Source organism: Macrobrachium nipponense, chromosome 30, assembly GCF_015104395.2.
Source record: "Macrobrachium nipponense isolate FS-2020 chromosome 30, ASM1510439v2, whole genome shotgun sequence".
Taxonomy (NCBI): domain Eukaryota; kingdom Metazoa; phylum Arthropoda; class Malacostraca; order Decapoda; family Palaemonidae; genus Macrobrachium; species Macrobrachium nipponense.
In genome coordinates, this window is record NC_087218.1 from 8,354,304 (window position 1) to 8,369,303 (window position 15,000).

At 37.4% G+C, this 15,000-nt stretch overlaps 1 protein-coding gene and 1 long non-coding RNA gene across 6 annotated transcripts in view; one reads left to right on the forward strand and one right to left on the reverse strand.

Annotated features, from left to right (window-relative positions):
* Positions 1-15,000, reverse strand: part of LOC135202253 (uncharacterized) — a 1,045,919-nt gene that overhangs the window by 733,876 nt on the left and 297,043 nt on the right. The gene's annotated exons all lie outside the window — the stretch shown is intronic.
* LOC135202254 (uncharacterized) overlaps positions 1-15,000 on the forward strand; it is a 113,810-nt gene that overhangs the window by 81,413 nt on the left and 17,397 nt on the right. Inside the window, exon 4 of the long non-coding RNA XR_010311697.1 lies at positions 10,705-10,790. This is a non-coding gene — a long non-coding RNA (uncharacterized LOC135202254). The remainder of the gene's footprint in view (positions 1-10,704; positions 10,791-15,000) is intronic.

Below are 15,000 nucleotides of genomic sequence, written 5' to 3' on the forward strand. Positions count from 1 at the left end.
TATACCTGGGAACGGAGCCAGCCTAATTAACGTCACTTTGGTTGCGCCGAATTTTGGAACTGGATACACACTATTTAAATGGGCTTCGACTCTTGTTTACAGAGCAAATATTATATATATATCATATATATATAATATATATATATATATATATATATATATATACTGTATGTATGTATGTGCGTGTGTGTGTTCGTTGAGTGTACATACACAAATACAGACACAGACACACAAACACACCGACACACACACACACACACACACATATATATATATATCTATATATATATCTATATATATATATATATATATATATATAATATATACAATACATACATTTATATGTATGTATATTTTGGTATATAGTCACGAAAATGGCCTTTTCAGGCATTCTTCTATAAAATACTTCAAAACAAACCCTGAAGGATCTTACACTCCAGTGTTTTCCGTTTCTCTTGTCAATATAATCTATTTACATTTCAAGTCACGTTAATGATTTTACCTTGACAGACGTCATCCATACATACATAGATACATTTCAGCACAAACAAGACATAAATATATATTAGGCAGGAATATGTTTCGCAAAGTCGAAACTAATTCTCACCTCTGCTTGATAGCTCATCGGATAATGTCGCTGTTAACGACGAACACTTCAACATCAGGTTTCCCCTTTCCAAGAGGTGGCTCCAACGAACATGCAAACACAGTGGTAACTGCCACATTTACACTTTAACAACCGAACGAAGCCCTTGTGCAGTAAAATTTCCACTGCATATGCGTACATGTGTTCTTATGTGTTTACCTGAAGTTCAGAGCCCTTTCTGTTAGTCCTAGACAGATGGCTTTTACCAAGTTTATCTCTAAATACCGAAAAAAGATTAAATAGTAATGTGCACAAAAAGTTACTATGAATGTACAGTAAATGCCAATGATTATATTCAAGGATAACTTTTCGTTCTTCAATTCCGTATTTATCACTTCATTTTCTTTGCTATTTGCAAATACAAATCTTCATTCAAAATTACAAGTGTGTGGAAGGTCGATCTATCTTTAAGACTATTTTGGACCAGAAGAAAAATTATCTGAAAACTATGAGAGCACCTCCACGTAAACAAAGCACGTGGCACGAAACTTCTGAAAATACCGATTAAATCCTACATCCTAGACATAAAATTTTGACATCTCTGACGAATTACCTGCTTGCATTTTTTTGGATCGCAGCATGACCTATGACCCTAAAGTGAAAATCACACCATTAACCTTTTGAGAAGATTTATTTGACCTTACAACTTGCTTATAATGATAATTATTATTATCATCTTTTTTTACATCTAGATATTTATTTCGGAACAGGCCCAAACGAACTTTAGTAGGGAGGTCGCCTCAATGCACTGGCCTTGCGTAAAGTTCAGAGACTTCACCTTCAACATACAAATATTTGCCCTAACTGCAATATTGTATATCCTTATCGTCCCAAAGTAGGGAAAAGAGTCAGCCTTTTAGCAATATTGGCCGCTATCATATGATACCCCTCATAAAGTGATTATGAAATACCATGGGCGTTCACATTTTAGATCAAGGGTTCTGCACCTTTTCCTGGCAGGTTTTCCGACCCGTTTCCCTTCATAGAAAACCTTACTGGTGAGACTGGTAGCAGAATGGTAATAAGTAGAGCTTAATATACATTCTACACAAAAATTTTTGACATAGTGAAAAGGTTTATATTGGAATGCCTTTGTCACAAAATTATTCACCAACTAACATCCCAAATAAGATTCTCTCTCTCTCTCTCTCTCTCTCTCTCTCTCTCTCTCTCTCTCTCTCTCTCTCTCTCTCTCTCTTTAGGGGAGGTTTCTCCATATTATCCAGAGATGCACGATGAGTTCGATAAATTTTCACAAAAATAGCGACGGATTTTTGCGATAGGGTAATCTTCATAGCTTTCACGGTACATTTCTCTCGTGTAGTCATGTCAATAAATTCTGATTTGTATCGATTGCAAATATATATACCATTTGTGAATTGTTTTGAGCTGAAATAAGGTATTATTATTATTATTATTATTATTATTATTATTATTATTATTATTATTATTATTATTATTATCATTTTAGAACAGGCTTGCAAAGAATTGAGTTTAACATCTACAGTATCAAATTTTGGAGGAAACTAATTAAAATCATTGTTCACGATATGAAATGTGACCCGGACAATAGAGACCTAAAACATTCACAGCGTTCAAATAAGAGAGATGCACTGCAAAACTTGTTGAACTTTTTATTGCTTAGCTCTATCATTGGTTTTTAGAGGCAGTTTAATCTCTTCAATACCCACTCTTCTTCCCTTACTTGTTTTCTCCACTCTGGGGATGATAGGGATGGTTGACCTTCCGTGGATCCCTGAGTTTAGAACAAAATGCATGAATATAAGTTCTTGCCCTTCGTATAAAAATCTCCTCTAATTGTTTTGGAGGTGGAAATTATATATGTGTGTAATAATAGGTACTTGAGAGTGAGTTTGCATGCACTGTACTTTCACAGATACACATTCAATCTTCAATAACAAAAAACATAGCTCATTAATTTATTTAAAATGGTTTCCTGAATTTAAAAAAAAAAATTGTCTGACACTTTCATGGTAAACGTCACGCAAGCGGCGCCAGACAAAAAGCTACACATCTCTAAGCTATCAAATGCTTTGAGGCTACATGCCTCAGGTCTGGGCCTGGCAGTCGCCCAGGCATTCATTAGGCCAGACAGATGTCGAGCAGACATGCGAAGTGAACTCATTTTTTTTTCTTTTTTTTATGATTACTCGCTCCGGTGACCGACTCTGTTATGGCGCTTTCAGCTGCAAAACCTGAAGTCATTTCAGCAGCACTTGTTGATATTTATCTCTACCCCTGTGGAGGGTATGGCTAGATGGTATTAACCTTCTTCGGCAAGTTTTTATGGATGACGCTGCTAGCTAGGCGCCTTTCCCTACCATGTCTGCGACCCATCACAGTCAACCACCCACCAGGAATCCAATTCACTACTGATGTCAACAGGAAACAGACATGAAGATGCCCTTCCACACACCATCGTGAGATCGATCTCCCATCTTTAGCTGCGAGCTCTAGTGTGTGTGTGTGTGTGTGTGTGTGTGTGTGTGTGTGTGTATGTGTTGATTGATTGATTGATGCAAAAATGTACCATGGCGTCACAACAACTTTGGTCATCGAGGATGTGTGTGTGTGTGTGTGTGTGTGTGTGTATGTATTTGCGCGTATACAGTATGTGTATGTGTGTGTGTTTTATCCTTCGAATTTTTTCCAAGTATTAAGGGGCGGAATCGTTATCCCAAGCTCTTCACCGCCCTAATTAGGACCACTTTAGTCATATAACTACCAAGTACATAACTTACCGCTCAGGTCCGCAGAAGTATGGCGGGATTTAACGTAATGTGCCTGGAGCATTCAAGCTCGCTAATATCCTGAACGCGGGAGACATGTTGGTATGGTAAGCGTCCTAATCACTGAATATATAAGTTATACAGAAGATTGCTTAAATCGCTGCTCTAATTATTTCCTTCGTCCTTCTGTCGTGCGCGTAAATACCTCATAAATTCGAATAATGCAACGGACACTCATCAAAGACACACGATAATGGAAGGTCGGACGATTTATCAATGAAAGCGTTCCATTACCAAACGCTGGTAGCAAATATTTTATGATCTTTTACAACGGCCTCCCACAAACCTCGCCCGTCAGACTCGCAGTAGTAGTATTTTAAGGTTATTTTACGAGGATAAACAAAATCGTTATAGATACTTGTTAGTATCATTACTGCACTCGCGCCGTGAAGAACTGACGACGATATGAGCGAGGGGCGAGTCGGATTTGAACTAGTGCAACTTTATTCTGTATGCTTAAACAGGAGCTTTCTGGTGAGAAGTAGTTCTTGTGCTGGACGGTATCTAAACCTATAAAAGTCCACTCTTATGACAAGTGAGTTTCTATGGAGAAGAATGTTGAGAAAGAGAAACAGAGAACACAGCAACAAATGGATACCGATAAGTCAACTGAGAGATAATTGTAGTCCTGCATGAAAAGCCATAAAATAGGATCTTGAGGCGGAATAGAACTGTAAACAGCAGCAAATTGGATAATAAGTGGTATTATTATTATTATTATTATTATTATTATTATAATTATTATTTGGGGCGTTTTCGGCGTAATGAAAGCAAAATCCAAAGACCTCCCGCGCTCTTCTCCCTCAACTTCAAAAAGACCATAACTACGGTCCCGAGGGCGTTACGTTAGAATGAAAGAGAGAGAGAGAGAGAGAGAGAGAGAGAGAGAGAGAGATAATTTCCTTGTCCCATTATCATGAAACTCTACGTACACGAAAGCAGAGCAGGATATTTGTGCAGGCGTTTATATATGTGTAGGTGTATGTACACGAGAGAGAGAGAGAGAGAGAGAGAGAGAGAGAGAGAGATTAGAATTGGAAAATGCCACAGCTACTCGTTCTCTGATTTATCCTCCTTGGAAGAGTCGAATTAGGGTTGTTTTCATAATATATTAGACACACTTTATGAGTAATGACCACCAGCGGTAGGAGTTCTAATTATAGATGACTTCCCCCTCCAAACCCACCCCCGAAAACTCCCCCCCCCCCACCCACCCCCACCCCCGGTCCTGGTGGAATCCACTGACCCCGCCCTTTAAAAAATAAAATAAAAGCCTCTCATAAGCTTGAACAGCGATTACTGCATTAATGCTCGAAACCTGGTGTTTATGTCCAGCTTATCCGGAAGCACTCGATGTAGGTGATGTTACCACAAGTTCAGCGAGTGTAGCTGAAGAACAGTTGCCAGTGGATCAGTGCTGTGAAGATAATCTCATCTCTCTCTCTCTCTCTCTCTCTCTCTCTCTCTCTCTCTCTCAAACTTCGATTTACTACATAGAGAGAGAATGACCCCGCTTTGCTAGAAGTACATCAGCTTTGTGGATACAGTCCAAGACCCTTCTGTCTCTCTGTACTTACCGATCTAATTCTTTTTAAACATTTATCAGGTCTCCGTTGATTTATCTACGCATGTAACTAGTAGTTTACCTTAATACTACAGCATTTAACAACGATTTACACTGATTACAACTAACACTAGCAGTAGCTGTAATTCAGTGCTATGAAAGCAATTTTTCTCTCGTTCTCGCCAACCTGAAATATTTATTAACCAATTGGCAAATCTATCGTTATATGTGCGTAATTACTTTACCATGAGCTACTGCATCTATACTACTGACGTACACTAGATTCAACTACTATACTTCTACCACTTCCGCCACCATTACTATCACACGGGGGGCTTCGACGGTGACGCAAATGAGTGAAATATTGCGCCGAGATCATGCCCCGGTTATTTACGACCAGAATAGATCTTGCAGCAAAGTACATGATTACGACTCCGGGCATCAGAAACCAGCAATGAAAAGCGCTAACGGAATTATTATTTCAGGGATAATGTATTGGCCACGTTGCAAATTAAAGAGTCCCCGTTTAGCAACGCGCGCACTTCCCGATGAATTATTGGCCGTCTCCCGTCCCAAATCCTGGCCGTGGGTGTAATCTTAGTTAGAGAAGAAGAAGAAGAAGAAGAAGAAGAAGGAGGAGGAGGAGGAGATAATTCTGCCTTAGTCCTCTTCAGCCTGCAATGCCAGTCTTAGTCAAAGAGGTATATGAGAAAGACGAGGTACAAGTTAAAGAAGAAGAGCAACAACAAGTAGGAAGACAAGAAGAAATAAAAGAAGAAAAAGACAATCTATTAACCTTCAAGCGATCCAAAATGTTGGTCATGTATTTAATTCAAGTCCAAGAAGAAGAAGAAGAAATGGAAGAAAAAATATATAATGCTAATGGGTTAAATATATACGTCAACTCTGCATCAAAGGCATAATGACAAAAATGTCGTTGTCCTTTACTTAGCGAATTAGTAATATTATGTAGCCATGATGAGAGAGAGAGAGAGAGAGAGAGAGAGAGAGAGAGCTCAAGGCTAGCACGGTAATGAGCAGATAGCATGCACCTGGACCTCATTGTTTATAGTTTTTAACTTTTTTTTTTTTTTTTTTTTTTTCATTTATTTTCTGGCGCATCCATTCATTTTCTTGTCCTCTCTTTTAATATATTACAGTCCAATTTCATTAAGATAATTCGTCTTTTCCACCGAGAGCCTATGGTAGGCTTCGGGCCGTGGCAAGGATGTGTCGGGGAGGGGGAGGGGGGGGTTGGTAGTGGGAGAGTTGGGGGTGGCTATGACAGAGGTAAGAACGTCTATTAGGAAGAGATAGCTCCTCATAAGAATCTGTGATCAATTAAAACCTAAAAATAATAACCATTATATTTACTGATTTTATTCGTGTGTCGAGTAAGGGGGGCGGGAGGGGAGGGGGGAGGAGGAGGGCGAAGACAACGCTAGGTCAGAGGTATGGGAAAAGGTAAAGACGATTTTGAAACAGGTCAGGAAGTATGGAAATTCATATTTAAGCACAATCAAAACCCCGAAGCAACGGAGATTTTGATTTATTTGTCTTTCGTTTCTCGGCAAAAGAAGGTTTAGAGAGAGAGAGAGAGAGAGAGAGAGAGGAGAGAGAGAGAGAGAGAGAGAGAGAGAGAGAGAGAAACCTCGGAAAGGTAATTTTTTTTGGAAACTTTGAAATAATACGAGGCATGACTGCTGGCTTCATTTTCACTTGGGTAGAGGTTCAGGAGGGGTTAATGACCATAGGTAGGTACTACATATTTTTGGGCGTGGACAAAATGAGAACTAAAACTATGATGTTTGTGATTATTTTACAATGTTATGCACTTTCATCCGATGATCCTACTTCAGTGATACTTCCAAAGGTTGCGCCCCTTTCTATCTGAGGAGTTACCCTAGTCCTAAATTATTGCTGTTTCTGTGCCTGTCTGCCTCGCGTGATATGACACATTCACTTTTTCATAAACTGCGTGGCCATTTGTGACATAGCCCTGCTAATTAAGAATGATGGAGTAATTCTGTGCTCAGCGTAACGGCAAAGAAAATAATTAGGTAATGGAAACACTTGAGCTCATTAGTAAATTTGCCAAAAAAAATTGGGCATATTTCTTCGTAATGAGGGCGTGACATATGCTGGCAAATGGAAACTGAGGTTCAGGTAGCAAAGTGCTTATTTTATAATCATAAAAGTGCCTATGCCATGGGAAAAAAAATACCAACAAACTCAATTATATATCATTTAATCTCTCTCTCTCTCTCTCTCTCTCTCTCTCTCTCTCTCTCTATGAGAACATGATTATTTTTGTCATCTTTACTCTTTCCACCATAATATATATACGATGTCACGGCGACATTAAACAGTTTTCCGATTGTACAATTCTAACCTTGCGTTATTGGTGGTTCAGATGCAGCAGATACAATTAAAAAAAAAAAGAACACAAGTGGAGTCAGAACTTGTACATCAGGAACCTAGTTGTCAAATATTTTAGTCTTACAGCAGATGGTCCAAAGATATCAAGCTTTTAAAGGGACAATTCCTGACACCCTATTTTTTTATGTCCCTTTTATCTTCTATATCGGACAGAGGCACACACTCGTGCATATATACTATATATATATATATATATATATATATATATATATATATATATATATATATATATATATACACATATATTATTAGTCTGTATATATGTATGTATCTATATATATATTTATATGTAGCTCTAGAGTCTAGAAGATGTCAGCCTTCCAGTTTTCATAGTCTTTCGGGATGAGACTGCTAGCCCATGCCTTTCTCTGCCCTTTTCGTGACCCATCACAGTCGCCGAACTGCCAAATATTTCTATCACACCTCAGGTCAAGGATTCAAGTTTGGGCTTTCAAGGAAGGAACCAAACGCGTTCCGGCCCGTCCCGAGATCGAATCTTGCACCCCTCTGATGAAAAGAGAATCATCATGAATTTGCTCTGAAATCTCGACCTGAAATATCTCTGGAGGTCCATACCAGACTTCATAATCTCTTTCAGACCTTACATGACCTAGCAAGCACCCGTGCTAACATACGGCCGACTTCATCATAACTAATCAACAAAGAACTTCCCTACATTTCCTAGGTGCACAAGGATCCCTGTTAACAGCTGACAAACTGGTTTATATCAATCTAGAGTGCTAACACCAAAGCGTTACTGAAACCTGCAGCATACCTTAATGGTCTGGTGCAAGTGACAAGGGCTCAAATCGACGCCCACAAAGCAACAGATTAAAGCAAGTTTGACGACCCGAGCTCCTATCATTCCCCGGCTTCTGGTGAGGTCTTCCTCATTCGAATTTCCCACCATTAGTGCTTCCTCATTACCACACTGGGACAGTCAAGTTCAGCTTAAGCTAGCGGGTCGATGATCACTTTAATCTTTCAGTTTTCCCTTCCTACGCAACGCTTGTTATTGAATTCTCCTCGGGCTTTCCGTCCTTCTTCTGGTAGTGGTGTTTTGATTGTTATATGGCGTTTTTACGTTGCATGGAACCAGTAGTTATTCAGTAACGGGACCAACGGCTTTATGTGACTTCCGAACCACGTCGAGAGTGAACTTCTCTCACTGGTAGTGATTTGTTCTTGATCTACTTCTCAAAGTCACATTCTTCGTTATTATACAGTCTTTCCTTCTTCTTTTCTTAATCTATGCTTTTCTTTGAAAATGGTTCTTATAAGGTCGAGAACTTGGTGGGTCTACTTAATCAACTACAGAACTCTTCTTCCTTCAACAATGTCTCTATTCCCTCTAACTTGTCATTTTGTTCATGCACTCCTTCATTATTCCTCTCGCCCCTACCCCCTTTTTCCTTCATCTTCAATGACAGTCTTAACAACATCGTTCTATTTATAGATATATATAACTTTTGAATCATATTTTCTTTTCCCTACTTTCTCGTATTAGCTTTTCATCTCACTTCCCCTTTATCCTCTTCTGCTTCCCTTTTCCCCGTCTGCCTCCTACATCTTCCACTTCTTCATCTCCTTTCGCGCCTTTTCCTCTATTCCCACATTTTCCTCCACTCCGCAGTGCGATTACCTCGTAACCGCGCCCTCCTAAGCGATGTCTTCACTTAAACGAGCAGTCCCCACTTTGATTACACCAACCTAAATTCCAAGTTTCCCCGTGTTTACTGGCAATTCTCTCTCTCTCTCTCTCTCTCTCTCTCTCTCTCTCTCTCTCTCTCTCTCTCTCTCTCTGTTTTCCTAAATCCCATTCTGTTTTTTTTAAGTTGCGTTCATCTACTTTTCAAAACAAGAGATTTTTTTTTACAGAAATACTCGTAGAAAGACCTTTTCTCTCTCTCTCTATCTTACTTTCTTCCCTTAATCTCATTTCGACCGTTTTAGTTGCGATAATGAACTTTTCAAAGTACGATAGAATAGCATCAAAGGGTCTCGCCTCCCACCTCTCTCTCTCTCTCTCTCTCTGGGTTCTTTTCTAGGCTCCCAGTTCATCAGTTCTCGCTGTGATAAATACTTCTTCAAAGCGCGAGACAGAATTTTATATAAACAGCTTCTCTCTCTCTCTCTCTCTCTCTCTCTCTCTCTCTCTGTCTGTCTTACACACACACACACACGTTCTGTTTATCTAAATCCACTGTGTTTTAAAGTTTTGTTTCTCCAAAAGACGACAAACTTTCGAGTGTGGCTCAAGGGTAGGCATAATGTTCGAGAATATAAATTCTTTAGCTTTAATGGCCCAATTCTTCGAGGAGATTTTTTTTCTTTATTCGCGATGTTATTTTTCACTCTAGACAAGATTAATTCCTTATACACAGTAAAACCATTGCAAATCTTCTACTAAAAGCAAGGATCTCGTGCTAATTAGGAGGCTGCTGTATTTAGCTAGTTAAAAAATATTCTTCTGGTTGCTTTAATCCGTACATAGAATGATGTATATTGCATTTTGTATTCCGTCCATCCATTGCATATTATTGTATTTTCTGTTTAGTTTGTATGCTGTACTTTACACTAGGCATTTTTAGTAGTTTGTTTATTAATTCAAACAGTACACTGTATGTTGCATATTGCAGTTTGTATGCAGCTCTTATATGATATTCAGTGTCCTCTATTCGGACTGTATTACGGAATTAATCTTTACACATTTCATATTCAGTCGTGTGATTAATTTTAACTGCACGGCGTGAAGTTTACTTAAAACTTCACACTATGTCTTCGTTCAACCCTTCTAAAAATTGTGATGTATTAATTTTGGTAACCACTAAAACACAAAACTCTTAATTGTCTTTATTCCTCTGAATACTTCTCATATTTTGGAAAATAATTCTCAAAGGCCAACTTAAGTAACTAAAAAGAATGTTATAATTATCCAATATAACTGCATGAATTATTCAACCAAAATGGAATAGGAGTTCTTAATTATTTTTACCATTGACAATCCTCGATATATTATAATTAACCATCAAATTTCATGATTTACTTTCAACAATATTTCTGATATGTTCCATATCATAGGTATCAGCCACAGAAGATGAAAGTTTCAACAGGTAACATTATTAACCTGACAATGCCAATTATTATTATCATTATCATTAACGTCCACATTTGAGAATTTACTTCAACTGACGCTCCAGTTCTCCAAGTCAAAGTAGCCTAAAAGTACCATTTTCTATTTTCAGAACGAATGAACATTATGAGTGACGCATAGAGGTGTGGTGGGAGCAGTGATGAGTTACAACGAGGCCAGAGATATAACAGAGTGAATGTAAGTGAATGTTTAATCATTATTGTTGCACAAGCCCCGTCAAAAACGACGTCAATAGCATAGTCATCTATAATATGTCAGGAACATTAGATTGCTCTAAATGTTCTTGTTGAAGATACTGTGATAGCTGAGCGCGGAGTCTGTTTCTCGTAGACCAGAAAATGTACGGATATACACTGCCTTTTACATGGTATGGTTATTAATCCAAATAACAAGAATTCACGTAAAACAACCTACAGAATCCCATTAGTTTTCCCAAAAAGCTGCGAAAAATATGTGGGAAAAAAAGTGAAGAATGAGAAACAACGGGTAAAGGTAGATCAGTACAAAATGAAAAACGCTAATGAAGTCAGCAACCAATAGTTAAATAGGTCTCTTTATGTCAAAATACTTTATTCAGGTTTAAGAAGACTAATAAATTACGAAACTTATTATCAGATGAATTAATGTTCCTTAAGACAGTCGGAGTTGAGTTTATCATGACATCACTGAAAAGTTTAATTTTTCCTTTGAGACCTAAAAATTTATTACGATATACAAATATGACACAAAAAATGTCAACTACGAATGTTCCTACTTCCCATACAATTACATCTCATTCATTACATTTATTCCCTCCGTCTTATTGGACTTGGGTCATGGGAAGACGATATTCATATAGTTGCCCGACCTTGTAAGCCTCTGCATTTGGAAAGTAAACACGCCTATCACATGCAAGAGAGGAAAACTTGACACTAACTTTGGAGGAGTTATATTTTGAGAACAGAGGTTTAAAACTCCACTTTCTCCAGATTTTCGATGGCGAAATATTTGTTCTTTTTTTTTAAAGAAGTTCGAGACTGTTATTTGATGCGCATTAAAAAAAAAGAAAAAAAAAGAGAAAAGAACATTTCTTATCACGTCTCGAGCCCTCAAATAAGAAGCAAATCTGGTATCATACTTCAGAGTCGTTTGCTGACACGTGTTCAAATAATGATGTTTCAACTGAGGGGATAATTCTAACCCAAAGCCCAGGGGCCGAGTTTAAATCGAAGTTCGAGGCCGCGGTCTGATGCGTGTTGAAAACAAATCTTCAATTCTGGTCAGGACTCGAACCCCCAAACCAGAAGTAAAATTCCTCGCTGGAGTTCGAGAACAACCCTGACGGATATGACGTCTCTGACGAGTCCCACTAAGCAAAGAGAACGCAGTGCTGTTGCCAACAATATCATTTCGAATCTTTTCCCCCCAGTTTTGTCCTTCATTGCAGTCACGCGTATCCTCGACTGGGAGCGACTCCTAAAGGCATAGAATTTTGTCCTGATTGTAGTCGTACGGACTTCCGCCGTGGAGGTAGTTAGAGGGCGCCGCCAGTCAGGATGTATCATAAACACCTAAGACACTTGCGGAGGAGTTAAGCAAATTGTAGAGAACACGGGGAAATTAGAGAGTATGCTGTTGTTATGATGGAGGAAAAATGTCTTTTAAAAGTCTGAGTACAAAGGGTCTGGAAACTACCTAGTAAGGAGCAGAACTAAAAACCTCATCCATCCGGGCATAACTCCAATGCGAGATTTATGAAGACTTGAAACCAATCCCTGATGAAGTTGGAGGGTTTGTCAAAAAAAAAAAAAAAAAAAAAAAAAAAAAAATCGAAATTACGTTACAAATAGTCGTATAGCTGTAACTTAAAACAAACCCTGGCGACCTGGTACAAGTGAGAGTGTGTCTATGATGATGTCCAAACTCCAACAAATTTATTTACCAATTCCGAAATATGGATTCATCTAATAAGCTCATTATGCCGCCCTTAATTACTAGTATTTATATGTACAAGCTTAACACGGAATATATGAAAATGTATACGAAATGCATATGCAAATAGCTGCTGGATGCATTTTTACATACGTACAAAGTTGGAAATGCAAGTCATTTATGAAATTTCGTAAAAAAAAAACACAGGTTCTTATTAGTAAGCCATAATCAAGGACTCGTGGACTGAAACGCACCGCAGGGTAATAAATATAATGGACTCTTCTCGGCCATGACTCATACTTCTGATATATCACATTCAACCCACCACATTTCTTATACTTCCCAGCTAGCGCCGACAAATGACTGTGGAGTTAGAATGCACAAAATAGTATATACACATAAAGACAGACACACACACACACATACATATATGGAGGAAGTAAAGAAATATTTCATGTATAAAGATTTATACTGATAAGGAAAAATATTCTTAAGAAAAGTATATAATAAAATTGATGATCAAATCACGAGTCAAATCGTTTTAGCAGATGATCACACTGATGGAAAAGAGAAAATGTATGTATGTATATATATATAGATATATATATATATATATATATATATATATATATATATATATATATATATACATTTTCTTTTCCATTAGTGTGATCATCTACTGACGAATTGACGCCTGACTTGGTCATCAATTCGTGGCTCATCAACTTTATTATATAGTTTTCTTAACAGTATAAGTCTTTATACATAAAATATTTCTTTACTTCCTCCATCTTCCCTTTCCCCCAACCTCCACCTACACCTTCTTCTTCTTCTTCTTCGTCGTCGTTTATTCCCTAAAGACGGAATATCCTGCTTTGTAAATGATGTCCCCCTAATTGAATACGATTTGCATAAAGCGAACTGATGTTGCATGATTATCGTGGAAAGCCGGCCCGACCACATGCAGCAGAAAAAAAAAAAACCGAAATTATCGCAGATCTGTTATTTTGTTCCCAAAGAAAAAAAATGAGGGAGAAAAAATTACTCCTTTATTTTCTCTTTTACCTGACAGTAATATCGGCTGCATATCATAAAGGTGATGGCTTCATTTTTTTTTCACATATACAACGATTATGGCTTCGTTTTTACATTTTTTAAAGTGATGGCCTCGGTTTTAGCGTCCGATTATAATTCGGGTGTAAGATCTCATTTCTATTTTTATCTATTTTTACTTTTAATTCTTAAATCTGGAAGAAAACCTGAATTGTGTTGATCAAATTATTCTAATTTATCTATTTGTGTCTGTTTATTTTATAAAGTAATAACTAAATTAGCGAACAAATTCATTCACATCCATATTATGTTTACCGCTTGACATCACGATTCAAGATGCAAAGTCATGGACATTGAAGTCAATTGGTAACAAGGCGTGATCCGACTTACAGCTTACTTGGCCCGCAGGCAAGATTTTCCACTCGCGCATAAGTTGTAAACAGTATATTCTATATTCCTAACTTGACGTAAATTAAAACATGCTAAAATCTACGGTCAAATAGAGCGTTGTCTCACCGACGAAAATTAAAGTAAATACGCTATATTTAATCATAGATTATTTATCTGTACTGTTTAAAATGCACATTATTTATTTATATTTTTACATTTTCATTCTAATAAATAAATCATAATTATCCTATCCTAAAATTCCTGTATCTTTAACCCAACGCGAAACACCTTTTCCTTACATTTTTAAGCTCTTCCGCAGACCTTTCCTAGCAACCCCACCCCAAAACCTAACAAGAACAAAAACAAGAACAACAACAACAACAACAACAACGAAGCAATTGGTAGGCTTACTCCCCGAGTAAGCGAAACTGTAATCTGTGCTTGCATAATCAGATTCCCCCAAAAATGAGAGAGCCAAGTAAACATCATGGAACGCCTCATGCAACAGACATTGTAGGTCGCGGAACTGCATGCGATCAATCCGCCGAAACCACTGTGCAATAAAGAAAATAATGACATAATAGCATCAGCATCAAGACAAATTTCCCCTTCTTTGAGATGTCATTATACTGCTGTTTTCAGTAGTGGTAGAAATAGTAGTAGTAGTGGTAGCAGTAATAGCAGCATCAGTAACTGCAAGCTCTTGTAGTACTGAGCAGTAAAATGGTCCAATGTGAATAATTATATATCTTATATATTATATAATATTAAATATATTATATAGTAATATATATAACTTATATATACATATATATATATATAATATATATATATATATAGTTATATATATATATATATATATATATAGAATATATATATATATATATATAATTTAAATACATTCATTTATATGTATATATCATATATTTGGTGGAGGATGATGCCTTTGATAGAAGGCAGTGGAGGAGAAGGCACATTAGGCAACCGACCCCTTAATGTAAGGATAACGGTGGAAAGAAGAAGATATATATAG